The sequence below is a fragment of the Hyla sarda genome, chromosome 7 (genome assembly GCF_029499605.1).
Source record: "Hyla sarda isolate aHylSar1 chromosome 7, aHylSar1.hap1, whole genome shotgun sequence".
In the NCBI taxonomy this organism is placed as follows: domain Eukaryota; kingdom Metazoa; phylum Chordata; class Amphibia; order Anura; family Hylidae; genus Hyla; species Hyla sarda.
The window spans coordinates 110,753,743-110,768,511 of NC_079195.1; the positions used below are offsets into that span (position 1 = coordinate 110,753,743).

The 14,769-nt window shown below is 45.7% G+C and overlaps 1 protein-coding gene across 1 annotated transcript in view; it reads left to right on the plus strand.

Moving 5' to 3' along the window:
* The first annotated feature begins 11,230 nt into the window (after nt 1–11,230).
* P4HA1 (prolyl 4-hydroxylase subunit alpha 1) overlaps nt 11,231–14,769 on the plus strand; it is a 77,716-nt gene continuing 74,177 nt past the window's right edge. Inside the window, exon 1 of the mRNA XM_056530448.1 lies at nt 11,231–11,438. The gene's annotated coding sequence lies outside the window, so the exon portion shown is untranslated. The remainder of the gene's footprint in view (nt 11,439–14,769) is intronic.

The following is a 14,769-nucleotide window of genomic DNA, read 5'->3' on the forward strand; positions in this document are numbered from 1 at the left end:
AAGCGGTTAAGGATGAGTGGTTTAAGGTGAGAGACATGGAAGGCATTGGGAATACGGAGAGAAGGAGGAAGAAGGAGTTTGTAAGAGACAGGGTTAATCTGGCACAAGATTTTGAAAGGATCAAGATAGCGTGGTCCCAGTTTATAACTGGGCACATGAAAGCGGACATACTTAGCGGAGAGCCATACCTTGTCTCCAGGAGCAAAAATGGGGGGAGTTCTTCTTTTTTTTATCAGCAAATTTTTTCATCTGGGATGAAGCCTGTAAAAGAGAATTTTGGGTTTCTTTCCATATGGTGGAAAGATCTCGAGTCACTTCATCCACAGCGGGCAAACCAGAGGGCAAGGGAGTGGGGAGGGGAGGAAGAGGGTGACGGCCGTACACCACGAAAAATGGGGATTTAGCAGAAGATTCGGAGACTCTGAAGTTGTATGAGAATTCGGCCCATGGTAGAAGATCTGCCCAGTCATCCTGGCGGGAGGAAACAAAATGTCGTAAATAGTCACCCAGGACCTGATTAATTCTTTCTACTTGCCCATTGGATTGGGGATGATAAGAAGAAGAGAAGTTTAATTTGATCTTGAGCTGCTTACAGAGGGCCCTCCAGAATTTAGACACGAATTGGACGCCTCTATCCGAGACGATATGCGTGGGCAAACCGCGAAGGCGAAAAATGTGTAGAAAAAATTGCTTTGCCAACTGAGGCGCTGAAGGAAGGCCAGGAAGAGGAATAAAATGTGCCATCTTGGAAAATCGATCAACGACCACCCAAACAACTGTGTTGCCACGGGATAAGGGCAAGTCCGTAATAAAGTCCATACCAATCTGTGACCAAGGTTGTTCAGGAACAGGCAGAGGATGAAGGAGACCAGCAGGCTTCTGGCGAGGAGTCTTATCCCGTGCACAGACAGTACAAGCCCGCACGAAATCAACAACATCAGTCTCCAGAGTAGGCCACCAATAAAATCAAGAGATGAGTTGAAAGGATTTTTTGATGCCCGCATGGCCTGCGAGGTGGGAGGAGTGTCCCCACTTGAGAATCCCGAGACGCTGGCGTGGAGAAACGAAGGTCTTCCCTGGAGGAGTTTGTCTGATGGAAGCTGGAGAAGTGGAGATCAGACAGTCCGGAGGAATGATGTGTTGCGGAGAGGCTTCTACTTCAGAGGCATCTGAAGAACGAGAGAGGGCATCGGCCCTAATGTTCTTGTCAGCAGGGCGAAAATGGATTTCAAAGTTAAAACGGGCAAAGAACAATGACCACCTAGCCTGGCGAGGGTTCAGTCGTTGGGCAGACTGAAGATAGGAGAGATTCTTGTGATCAGTGTATATAATAACTGGATATTTGGATCCCTCCAGCAGGTGCCTCCATTCCTCAAGCGCCAATTTTATGGCCAGTAGTTCTCGATCACCAATGGAGTAGTTTTTCTCCGCCGGAGAGAAGGTCCTAGAAAAAAAAACCACAAGTAACAGCATGCCTGGAAGAATTTTTTTGTAGAAGAACTGCTCCAGCTCCCACTGAGGAGGCGTCTACCTCCAATAAGAAGGGTTTAGATGGGTCAGGTCTGGAGAGTACGGGAGCAGAAGAAAAGGCAGACTTGAGATGTTTAAATGCGTCTTCCACTTGAGGAGACCAGGACTTAGGATTGGCATTTTTCTTGGTTAGAGCCACGATAGGAGCCACAATAGTGGAAAAGTGTGGAATAAATTGTCTGTAATAATTGGCGAACCCCAAAAAACGCTGGATAGCACGGAGTCCGGAGGGGCGTGGCCAATCTAATACGGCAGATAGTTTATCTAGGTCCATTTGTAGTCCCTGGCCAGAGACTAAGTATCCTAGGAAAGGAAGAGACTGACATTCAAAGAGACATTTTTCCATTTTGGCATAAAGTTGATTGTCCCGAAGTCTCTGAAGAACCATGCGGACATGCTGGCGGTGTTCTTCTAAGTTGGCAGAAAAAAATCTGAATATCGTCCAGGTAAACCACAACACAGGTATATAGGAGATCACGAAAAATTTCATTAACAAAGTCTTGGAAGACGGCAGGGGCGTTGCACAGGCCAAAGGGCATGACCAGGTACTCAAAGTGTCCATCTCTGGTGTTAAATGCAGTCTTCCATTCGTCCCCCTCCCTGATGCGGATGAGATTATAAGCACCTCTTAAGTCCAGCTTGGTAAAGATGTGGGCGCCTCGTAGGCGGTCAAAGAGTTCCGAGATAAGAGGCAAGGGGTAGCGGTTTTTTACCGTGATTTTATTAAGTCCGCGGTAATCAATCCAAGGGCGTAGGGAGCCATCTTTTTTGGAGACAAAAAAAAATCCAGCTCCGGCAGGAGAGGAGGACTTGCGGATAAACCCCTTTTTTAAATTCTCCTGGATGTACTCCGACATGGCTTGGGTTTCTGGAGCAGACAGAGGATAGATTCTGCCCCGGGGTGGAGTAGTACCCGGGAGGAGGTCAATAGGACAGTCATAAGGCCTGTGAGGAGGCAAAGTCTCTGCTTGTTTTTTGCAAAAAACATCAGCATAGTCCAGATAGGCCTTAGGAAGACCAGATACCGGGGGAACAACAGGGTCACGACTGTGAGTACTGAGAACCGGTTTAAGACAGTCCTTGTGGCAAGAAGTACCCCAGTTCTTGATTTCCCCTGTGGTCCAATCAAGGGTTGGGGAATGGCGTTGAAGCCACGGTAATCCAAGAAGAATTTCTGAAGTGCAGTTAGAGAGGACCAAAAATTAAATTTTTTCGTGATGGGGTCTGATGCACATTAGGAGAGGTTCCGTGCGGTAACGCACGGTACAGTCCAATCTTTCATTGTTAACAGAGTTGATGTAGAGGGGTCTGGCGAGACTGGTCACCGGGATGTTGAACCTGTTGATGAGAGAGGCCAAAATAAAATTTCCTGCAGATCCGGAATCCAAGAAGGCCCTAGCAGAGAAGGAGAAGGTAGAAGAAGACATCCGCACAGGCACAGTAAGGCGTGGAGAAGCAGAGTTCACATCAAGAGCTGTCTTTACTTTGTGCGGAGTCAGAGTGCGTCTTTCCTGGCAAAGGAGGACGGATAGGACAATCCTTCAAGAAATGTTCGGTACCGGCACAGTACAGGCAAAGGTTCTCCATGCGGCGTCGTGTCCTCTCTTGAGGTGTCAAGCGAGACCGGTCAACTTGCATAGCCTCCACGGCGGGAGGCACAGGAACGGATTGCAGAGGACCAGAGGAGAGAGGAGCCGGGGAGAGAAACCGCCTCGTGCGAACAAAGTCCATATCCTGGCGGAGCTCCTGACGCCTTTCGGAAAAATGCATGTCAATGCGGGTGGCAAGATGAATAAGTTCATGCAGGTTAGCAGGAATTTCTTGTGCGGCCAGCACATCTTTAATGTTACTGGATAGGCCTTTTTTAAAGGTCGCGCAGAGGGCCTCGTTATTCCAGGATAATTCGGAGGCAAGAGTACGGAATTGGATGGCGTACTCGCCAACAGAAGAATTACCCTGGACCAGGTTCAGCAGGGCAGTCTCGGCAGAAGAGGCTCGGGCAGGTTCCTCAAAGACACTTCGAATCTCCGTGAAGAAGGAGTGTACAGAGGCAGTGACAGGGTCATTGCGGTCCCAGAGCGGTGTGGCCCATGACAGGGCTTTCCCAGACAGAAACTGGGACCTTTCAGTTGGAAACTGGTCCGACATCATCTCCAAATGCAGGGAACATTGCGAAAGAAAACCACGGCAAAACTTAGAGTCCCCATCAAATTTATCCGGCAAGGATAATCGGAGGCTGGAAGCGGCCACTCGCTGCGGAGGAGGTGCAGGAGCTGGCGGAGGAGAAGATTGCTGAAGCTGTGGTAGTAGCTGCTGTAGCATCACGGTCAGTTGAGACAGCTGGTGGCCTTGTTGCGCTATCTGTTGCGACTGCTGGGTGACCACCGTGGTGAGGTCGGCGGGATCCATGGCCGGATCTTCTGTCACGATTCGGCTGGCTGGAGGTGGATCCTCTGTGCCAGAGAGGGATTGGCGTGGACCGTGTTGGTGGACCGGTTCTAAGTTGCTACTGGCATTCACCAGAGCCCGCCGCAAAGCGGGATGGTCTTGCGGCGGCGGTAGCAACCAGGTCGTATCCACCAGCAACGGCTCAACCTCTCTGACTGCTGAAGATAAGCGTGGTACAAGGGAGTAGACAAGAGCAAGGTCGGACGTAGCAGAAGGTCAGGGCAGGCAGCAAGGATCGTAGTCAGGGGCAACGGCAGGAGGTCTGGAACACAGGCTAGGAACACACAAGTAAACGCTTTCACTGGCACAATGGCAACAAGATCCGGCGAGGGAGTGCAGGGGAAGTGAGGTATAAGTAGGGAATGCACAGGTAATGACACTGATTAGGCCTGCTGCGCCAATCAGTGGCGCAGTGGCCCTTTAAATTGCAGAGACCCGGCGCGCGCGCGCCCTAAGGAGCGGGGCCGCGCGCGCCGGGACAACACAGACGGGGAACGGGTCAGGTACGGGAGCCGGGATGCGCATCGCGAGCGGGCGCATCCCGCGTCGCGAATCGCATCCCGGCTGGGAGTAATATCGCAGCGCACCCGGTCAGCAGGTCTGACCGGGGCGCTGCGAATGAGAGGACGCTGCGAGCGCTCCGGGGAGGAGCGGGGACCCGGAGCGCTCGGCGTAACAGCTTATACACCAATATCCCCCAAGAGGAAGGATTCGAGTGCATTAGAGAAGTTTTAGCGAATGATCCCATGCTAAGTAATAGAATGCTAGCTTTTTTGATGACAATTCTAGAAATGGCACTTACAAAAAATTATTTCAGATTCGATACGGAGTTTTATCTTCAGAAACATGGAGTTTCAATGGGGTCCTCAGTGGCCCCATCTCTAGCTAATTTATTCATGTCCAAGTTTGAAGACCAATATGTTTTTTCCACAGGATTATTGGACCCGTCGTCAACATGGGTTCGCTACGTCGACGACGTGTTCATGTTATGGCATGATACAGAAGAATCATTGCTAAATTTTGTTAGTCAATTAAATCAGGTACATGAGAGCATAAAATTTATACTAACCTATGACAAATCTAGTGTTACGCCGAGCGCCCCAGGTCCCCGCTGACCGGGAGCGCTGCGATAATGTCCCTAGCCGGGATGCGATTCGCGATGCGGGACGCGCCCCTCGCGGTTCGCATCCCTGCCCACTTACAAGACTCGTTCCCCTTCTGTTCTGTCCCTGCGCGCGCGGCCCCGCTCCCTAGGGCGCGCGCGCCAGCTCTCTGCGATTTTAAGGGCCGGTGCGCCACTTATTGGCGCCTGGTTCTAATTAGTGTGTTCACCTGTGCACTTCCCTACATAACCTCACTTCCCCTTCCCTTCCTTGCTGGATCTTGTTGCCATTGTGCCAGTGAAAGCGTTCCTTGTGTGTCCCAAGCCAGTGTTCCAGACCTCTTGCCGTTGCCCCTGACTACGATCCTTGCTGCCTGCCCTGACCTTCTGCTACGTCCGACCTTGCTCTTGCCTAATCCCTTGTACCGCGCCTATCTCAGCAGTACCGTTGCTGCAAGACCATCCCGCTTTGCGGCAGGCTCTAGTGAATACCAGTAGCAACTTAGAACCGGTCCGCCGGCACGGTCCACGCCAATCCCTCTCTGACACAGAGGATCCACCTCCAGCCTGCCGAATCCTGACATCTAGTATACATTTTTTAGATGTAGAGGTGACAAAAACAGGGACTAGCTGTTCCACTACATTATACACAAAACCGACTGATCGGAATAATATGTTACATAAGAATAGTTATCATGCTCCCAACATCTTCAATAGTCTACCCCAGAGTCAGTTCATAAGAGCTCGCCGTATAACAAGTACAGACATAGAATATGAAAAAACCAGCGAGCAAATTGCAAATACATTTATTGTGAAAGGCTATAATAAACATAAAATCCAGAACGAGAAAGAAAAAGTAAGGAAACTAACAAGGGAACAACTTAGAACTAGATCGATCAAAAAAGAGAAGGATAAGAAACAGATTTTATATGTAGGTACATATGATAAAAGGAGTAAGATGGTGAAAAATACAATTCAAAAGTATTGGGGATTATTGAGAAATTATGAAAAATACGGACATCTGTTTAGTACAGTACCTATGTATGTACATAAAAAAGGTAAATCTGTTGGATACCAACTAATTAAGAGTGACATTGTTAAAAAGAAAAAAGATAGACAAACCTTTTTGGCTGCTAAGAAGTATGGAACATACCCTTGCCTTTCGTGCTCTAATTGTAATAATATCATTAAAGGGGACAATGTCACCCATCCAAGTAAAGGCAATAAAATTAAAAGCAAAGGCTTTTATACTTGCAATTCTGACAATGTCGTTTATTTGCTAAAATGCCCGTGTGGCAAAGGGTATGTAGGACAAACTTGTCGAAATGTAAAAACTAGAATTACTGAACACAAGTCAGCCATTAGAAAATGTTACAAAAAACCGTTCATGACCTAGCATATAGCGTTCCTACTAAGTATGGAGAAACCACCGTAGCTCTGCATTTTAAACCACCACATTTCTGAACTTAGATGGCAAGTGTTAGAGCAGGTCCCTATTCAGACCAATGAAGACCTAAACCGCAAACGGTTGCTACAGCGAGAAACGTTCTGGATAACAGAACTGGACACACTTACACCAAGAGGGATGAATGTTGTAATTTTAATGTATTTCTATAGTAGTTTTACAGCTGTACCCTAGTTATAAATATTTATGCCCATAATATTGAATTCTCTAAAGGGTTAATGTTTTCAGCTGCAAGACTTCTATTTAATCGCTCATGTTCCGGTCAGTCACTGCGCATGACTAAGGGGGCTTGCCCCTGAAACGTTAGGCCATGACTGAAGGGAGCACGGAGCTTGTTTCCACCTTTGCTGCTTGCATACAATGCTGCTAACCTGATGTCCTGCGAGACAACGAATTACCTGAATATACTTGAATAAATCGGAAAGAAACTTTCTACTAAACAGTGAGTCACAACATTCATGTGTACACTCACCTAAATCTTTGTTGCTGGCGTGTCAGCTGGAATTGTGCCCTATACACGTGTGTCTAATCATGAACTATTGAACAAAGAGGCTGGAGCTCTGTCGTATGGGCGTTGTATATACGTTCAACACATTGAGATAACTCGGTTACTATCGTACATACTAGATCTGTAGAAAATTGATGTACAGTGTATGGGGCTGTCTATAAGAGGATCGGAGTCCAGTGTGTAGGAGGAAATTTTTTTAAACTGTATATCCTGGCACCATCTGTTAGGCTACTTTCACACTGCTGTTTGAACAAAATGCAACGGCCGTCGGGAAAATAGGGGAGAATAGCGGGGAGAAAAAATATATAATGTAATATCTTTTTCTCCCGCTACTCCCATTAAAAAACAACGGCACCTGATAGACCCCATAATAGGAAATGGGATCTGTCAGGCCCCGTTGTTGCCCATTGTGCCCCTGTTCGGATAACAGTCGTTAAAAAAAAAAAAAGAGCTTTACGTCCATTTTCCGACGGGGAACAATGGCAGTGTGAAAGAAGCCTTACACAGGCAGTCTAGGTTTGTGCATGGATTTACCATTCTGAAGCATGGTCTGCATTAAAGTTGATTCACTTTGGAGTGTCCAACTCCAAAAGCATTTAAAAGTTTTTACACCATTTCTATTTTAGCTTAAAACGCAACAAAAAATAATCCAGTCTGTGTAAATGTTGCTTTGAAGGAGTATCCCAGCATTTAAAAACGTATATTCTATCCACAAGATAGGGGATAAGTGTCTGATCGCAACGGGTCTGACATCTTGGACCCCTGAATTGCTTAATAGAGAATAAATGGGCTACGCAGTGGGAAATTTGAGGCCCCGCCTCAACCCTAGACTAGAGGTCGCCCCCTCCCCCTTCGTGATCAGACAAATAGTTTTTAGTTTTTAAAAGCTAGAGTTTCCTTAGAGGGGTACTCTGCTGAAAACATCTTATCCCCTATCCAAAGGATAGGGGATAAGATGTCTAATCGCGGGGGTCCCGCCGCTTGGGACCCCAGCGATCTATACTGTGGCACCACTGTCATTCGGTGCACGGAGTGAACTTCGCTCCGTGCCCGAAGACTGGCGAACACAGCTTCCACGCCCCCTCCATTCATGTTTATGGGAGGAGGCGTGACGGCTTTGTACCAGCCGGCACGCCACCTCCCATAGACATGAATAGAGGGGGCGTGGCGTGATGTCACGAATGCAGAAGCTCCAAGCTTCCGTGTTCCGCCCTCTGCCGCTGCCAGCCTGGACATCGCAGGAGTACCCAGCGGTGGGACCCCATGATTAGACATCTTATCCCCTAGCGCGAAGCATCGATCTAACTTAATGAGCCCTGACACCAGGAAAATGATTAAGGCCATGGCTTAATATGTCAGATTGGTGCCAAGCAGTCAGTGATTACTGAGCCACAGCGTGACGTGTTGACCACAGAGAGCCTGGAAGAGGTGCAAACCAGGGACCGCAGCGGGACAACGGAAGCATCGATGGAATGTTGGAAGGTAAGTAGATATTTGTTTTTTTTATTTGTTTAGTAAAACCCTATCCTGGAGAACTCCTTTACGATGCCCCTTTTGGGTTGAGAAAATGGATATGTGGATGTGACACAAACAAAATAATAAATGTGTTGCTCATTCAGTGTGGCAAAAATTGTGACACATGGTGCCAAAATTTTTTGCCACAAATCTGGCCAAGTCGGGTTGGCGGCGCATTATCTGCCTCACGTACAAATTATAATGCAAAATACTGACCAAAATATTGTCATGTTAAACTGGCCTTAAAGGTGCATTCACACCACGTTTTTTAAATACAGTTCCCGTATGAGGTTTTTTTTATGAAAAACGGATTCCTCAAAACCTGACTAAACTGTATCAAAACGTGTGTACAAATTTCAACCCGTATACGGTTAAAAACCGTATACGGTTTGAAAAATGATGTCCGGTTGCATCCATTTTTTTTTCAACTGTAATTTGTATTAAAGGAGTAGTCCTGTGGTGACCCAGTGGTGAACAACTTATCCCCTATCCTAAGGATAGGGGATAAGTTTGAGATCGCGGGGGGTCCGACCGCTGGGGCCCCCTGCGATCTCCTGTACGGAGCCCCGACAGCCCGCGGGAAGGGGGCGTGTCGACCTCCGCACGAAGCGGCGGCCGACACCCCCCCTCAATACAACTCTATGGCAGAGCCGAAGCGCTGCCTTCGGCAATCTCCGGCTCTGCCATAGAGATGTATTGAGGGGGCGTGTCAGCTGCCGCTTCGTGCGGAGGTCGACACCCGCTATCTGGCCGGAGAGCCTGGCCCCCATACAGAGAAATCGCATGTTTTTTTAAACATGGGAGTCAATGGGGACCGTACAGAACTGTATATGCGTACGGTTCCATACGGTTTTTGACTTTTCAGTTTTTTTTCTTGGAATTTCAATCAATGAAATGAAACTTTATTCAAAATGGAGTGAAAAGTTAAAAACTTATAAGTTTTTTTTCTTAAAAAACGGATGCAACCGGACATCATTTTTCAAACCGTATATGGTTTTCAACCGTATATGGGTTAAAATTTGTACACACTTTTTGATACAGTTTAGTCAGGTTTTGAGGAATCAGTTTTTTATCAAAAACCTGATACAGGAACTATATTGCAAAAATGTGGTGTGCACACATCTCGTTTTTGCAATATGGTTGCCGTATCCCGTTTCTGTACGAAAAAGTATGTCTCCAAACCGGACCGAAACGTATGCAACCGTATATGCCTTCTCACGTTTTTAAACCGTATACGGTTTGAAAACGGATGTCCGTTTGCATACGTTTTAATACGTTTTCCTTGAAAAAAAAACAGATATGGTTTTGTTTGTCAACATTTTAAATAAAGTTCTTTATTGAATAAAGAACTAAAAAAAAAAAAAAATAAATAGTATTGTGTAAACCAGATTTAACCGTACGCACATACGGTTCAATACGGTTACCATAGAACTTTATTTTAAAATAACCGTATACAGGTTGGATACGGTTTTTGACCGGGACACAAAACTGTAGTAGACTACGGTTTGGTGTATTGTTAAAAACCGTATAAACCGGTAAATGATGCAAAACGTACACAACCTGATGCTACGGTTGGCATACCGTTTACAATGAAATATCTATATATACGGTTTGCAATACGGTTCGATACATTTTTTTCAATGAAACCGGATACGGCAACCGTATTGCAAAAACGAGTTGTGAAGGCAGCCTAAGGCTGGGTTCACACTACGTTTTTCAACTACGGTTCCCGCATACGTTTTCTATCAAAAAACGTATGAAAAAAAAAAAAAAAAAAAACGGATTGAACAGTATGGGAAAAAGTAAACCGTATGGGTTTTTAAACAGTATACTGTTTTTAAAAGTGCATACTGTTCCGCCCGTTTTTGTAGAAAAAAAACCCATACGTTTTTGAAAATTTTGTCCATTTTTAATGGAAGGGGTCTTGGGTGGGGACTTTAGGATTCAAATGCGCATGTGCAAAGTAAAAACGTATACGTGTTTCCCGTATGGAACCGTATACATGTGCGTTTCCCATTGACGTCCATGTTTAAAAAAACGTATGCGGTTTCAGTACGGTTTTTAAACCGGAGACAAAATTGTGGTCAACCACGGTTTTGACTCCGGTTTAAAAACCGTACTGCAACCGTATACGTTTTGTTTACATGGACGTCAATAGGAAACGCACATGTATACGGTTCCATACGGGAAAAACGTATACGTTTTTACTTTGCACATGCGCATTTGAATCCTAAAGTCCCCACCCAAGACCCCTCCCATTAAAAATGGACAAAATTTTCAAAAACGTATGGGTTTTTTTTCTACAAAAACGGACGGAACAGTATGCACTTTTAAAAACAGTATACTGTTTAAAAACCCATACGGTTTACTTTTTCCCATACTGTTCCATCCGTTTTTCCCCCCATACGGTTTTTGATAGAAAACGTATGCGGGAACCTTAGTTGAAAAACGTAGTGTGAACCCAGCCTTACTTAGGCTTTTTTATATAAACATGCACACGGATAGTTGTTCCATCTTCCTTCACCTTTTTTCCCCGCTACATTAGTTTTAAAGGTAGACAGAATGCAGTATATCTCCACAGAGCTCTAGAGCCGAATGGCTTCGTCCCCCCCTTCGGAACATTCCGAGAACTGAGTTGACGCATGCGCGTTGTGTAGCAGGTTTGCGCCTGCGTTGGCTTTTCGGGCCAGTGTGAGGAGTCTCACGTAGAGCAGAGCTAAGGGGGGGAGCCGGAGAAGACGCTTCTGGAGAGGGTGGAGGGGACAGGAGGCTATAAAGTACGGGCCGGGGCCTGCGGCTGACACTCAGGAGGAACCAGCTATTTCATAGAGGGCTACGCTGGTCGGGATTCACAGAAGTGCGGAGCGAAGGTAAGCGCAGTCACTGCGTACTATGGGGCGCGCTGCAGGTAGCAGGGAACAAACTTCCATTGAAACTTCTGCTAAGTTTGAGTGATGGTTGGTAGTGGTCAGTGATGGGCAGTGCTGCCAGGTCATTCGTCAGGGTGATGGTGCCAATTCTTGGCTCAGCTGTGTGATAACCTTTTATAGGTGTGTGTGTGTGCCCAATGGTCTGTATATACTGTACTGGATATATAATAGATCAATATTCTTACTATATCTGCGTTCACACAGTGCAGAAATGCTGCAGATTACGACTTCCCTATTGAATTGGGGGAAAATCTGCAACAAATCTGCACGTTCCTGTCCAGTGTGAACTTATGAATTTCTTCTTATGTGCAAATCTTTTGCAGTGACTGAAGTGTAGTGTTTTCCCAACCAGTGTGCCTCCAGCTGTTGCAAAACTACAATTCCCAGCATGCCCGGACAGCCTTCGGCTGTCTGGGCATGCTGTGAATTGTAGTTTTGCAACAGCTGACATCACACTGGTTGAGAAAAACCCTGATTGAGTGGGGCAATATAAATTAGTGTTCCCTGACCTGTGACAACTACAACCCTCATCTTGCTTGAGAGCCACAAGTAGGGGTACAGTGTTAGTTATAGTCCATTGCAAAATACAATGTATCTCTGGCCCAGTGTCTCCAGCTGTTGCAAAACTCCAACACCCAGCATGCCTTTGGCTGTCCGGCTATGCTAATTGGAGTTGGAGTTTTGCAACAGCTGGAGACACACTGTTTGGAAGACACTGGGCCAGAGATACATTGTATTTTGCAATAGACTATAACTATCTCTGGCCCAGTGTCTTTCAAACAGTGTGTCTCCAGCTGTTTCAAAACTCCTAGCATAGCCGGACACCCAAAGGCATGCTGGGAGTTGGAGTTTTGCAACAGCTGGGGCACCCTGGACATTTTCTATATTTGGTGTATAAACATTCAGTATTATTATAAGCCTTGGTGCATGTTCACACGTGGTTAGCTATGTTGCCGATTTGTGAAGTCCGCTACTTATCCATGGCATATCTGCCACGTGTGAACATACCCCTACAGTAGATGCTTCCATTCATTGCAAACCGTAGCCAGGAGCTGCTTACTATTCAGCTTCTTTCTACTTCCATGGATTCCAGAAAGCAGCTTTCCCTTTGCCTGCCAAGTCTTTAACCCCTAGCAATGCTGGACTGTTTTTTTTTATTTTTTTTACTTCTCTTTTTCTTCTTCTTCTTCCTTGGGATCTCTACAGAAGCCTGCTAGAAGTTTCTAGTCTGATCATTACGTTTCCCTCTTGTGACTTATTTGGAAAAGGGGAAGTTTGCAGAGACTGGGATGGAGTCGGATTGTAAAGCAGCCGCAGTCTTATTTATTGAGAGCTTTTTATTTTTTTTCTTACTTTTTTCTTCCAGTAGGGAATGGGGTCTGACTGTGCAAGATGACATTCCCCAGCTGGGGGAGGGGGGAGCATCTATAGATATATACGTGGCAGAGCATTCCACCTTCCGAACCTACCCCACCATCCTCCTGCTGCCGCTGCTTCCTCTACTTTATTTACTTTAACACTCAGTTTTACTCTTTTCTTTTTTTCTAGTCTATTTGGTAAAAGTCCAGAGTTTGGCGGAAGCGGTCGGAAGTCATTTTGATTTCAGCTTATTTATTTATTTTCAGATTTTGCAGTAATATTTTGGAATCCTTTCCCCATGAATCTATAATATTTGTATGTTCTAAGTGATGCAGTCCAAACATCCTGCATTTGACATTGCCGTCATTCCTTTTATACCGGTGTTCTCCAAGCTGTGGCTGGCTAGCTGTTGCAGAACTACTACTCCCATCATGCCCGGACAGCTGGGTGTTGTAGTTGTGCGACAGTCGGACAGCCCCCAGTTGGCGAACACTGCTTTATGGAAATGCAGCACGTGTGAATCTGACACCTGATTCAAAATGGATTAAATACGTTTATTTATTTATTTATTTTTTTAAGACTTTTTCCATTAAAGAATTGACTTGTCTTGATTTGACAACTTTTGGCAGAATAGCTGTAACAACTTGCTTTCCAAACTGTACGTCTGTAAAACTCATGATGTATAGCAGTGGTCTTCAACCTGCAGACCTCCAGATGTTGCAAAACTACAACTCCCAGCATGCCCGGACAGCCGTTGGCTGTCCGGGCATGCTGGGAGTTGTAGTTTTGCAACATCTGGAGGTCCGCAGGTTGAAGACCACTGATGTATAGGATTCCAAATTTCTTTAAGTGTGCACACGCCCCAAGAAGGGGTGGGATAAAACACTTTGACTCCCCAAGAGTACGTGACTTGGGTCATTCCAGTAATGGTCATCATGGTATCATGAATGGGGTGGGATTGAATGCTCGAAACCGACTTAGTTTAGTGCACGTTTACAGCAGTGGGAATATTCACAAAAGAGAGAATCTTATCTTGTTAAAAATGATTTATTTTTAATCTTGTACATTTCTTGTAGCATTGTGTATGGGGGGGGGGGGATGCGTTACGTGGAAGTGATGATCCTTCCAGATGTTCAGTGCTGAGGTGGCTGCCTGCACTTCTCCTCTTGTCCATGCACTTTCCTCTTCCTAGAACTCTCCATCCAGGATCTTTGTAGAAGTGACTAATATTTGAGTAGCTCTGCATATACAGTATGTTGCACTTTTCTAGTTTTATGCCAGATAAACGGGTCGGGGAACTATAAGGGTGCGTTCACACTGAGCAAATCGAGAGGAATTCACGCTGAAAAACTTACGTGCGGAAAAAAGAATTTTCTATGCATGCGGACATGCGCGGAAATGGGGGAGAAAGAAGTGAAGGGTTTTTCAGCCAATTCCGCGCAAATTCCACGCGAAAATGATGTTGGGCAGAATTTTTTTTTACCATTGACTTCTATTGATTTCTGCTAACGGATTCCGCTTGAAGAATGGACATGTTCTTTCTTCAAGCGGAAAGGAATTCAGCGTCGGAATTCTGCTAGCAGAATTTCCGATGTGGGAACAGGACAGCGGAAAAAACATTAAAGTCAATGGGCAGAGAAGATGTGCATTAAGGGGGTATTCAAGAAAAAAATTTTTTTTATATATCAACTGGCTCCAGAAAGTTAAACAGATTTGTAAATTACTTCTATTAAAAAATCTTAATCCTTTCAGTACTTATGAGCTTCTGAAGTTAAGGTTGTTCTTTTCTGTCTAAATCCTCTCTGATGACATCTGTCTCGGGAAACACCCAGTTTAGAAGCAAATCCCCATAGCAAACCTCTTCTAAACTGGGCGTTTCCTGAGACAGGTGTCATCAGAGAGGATTTAGACA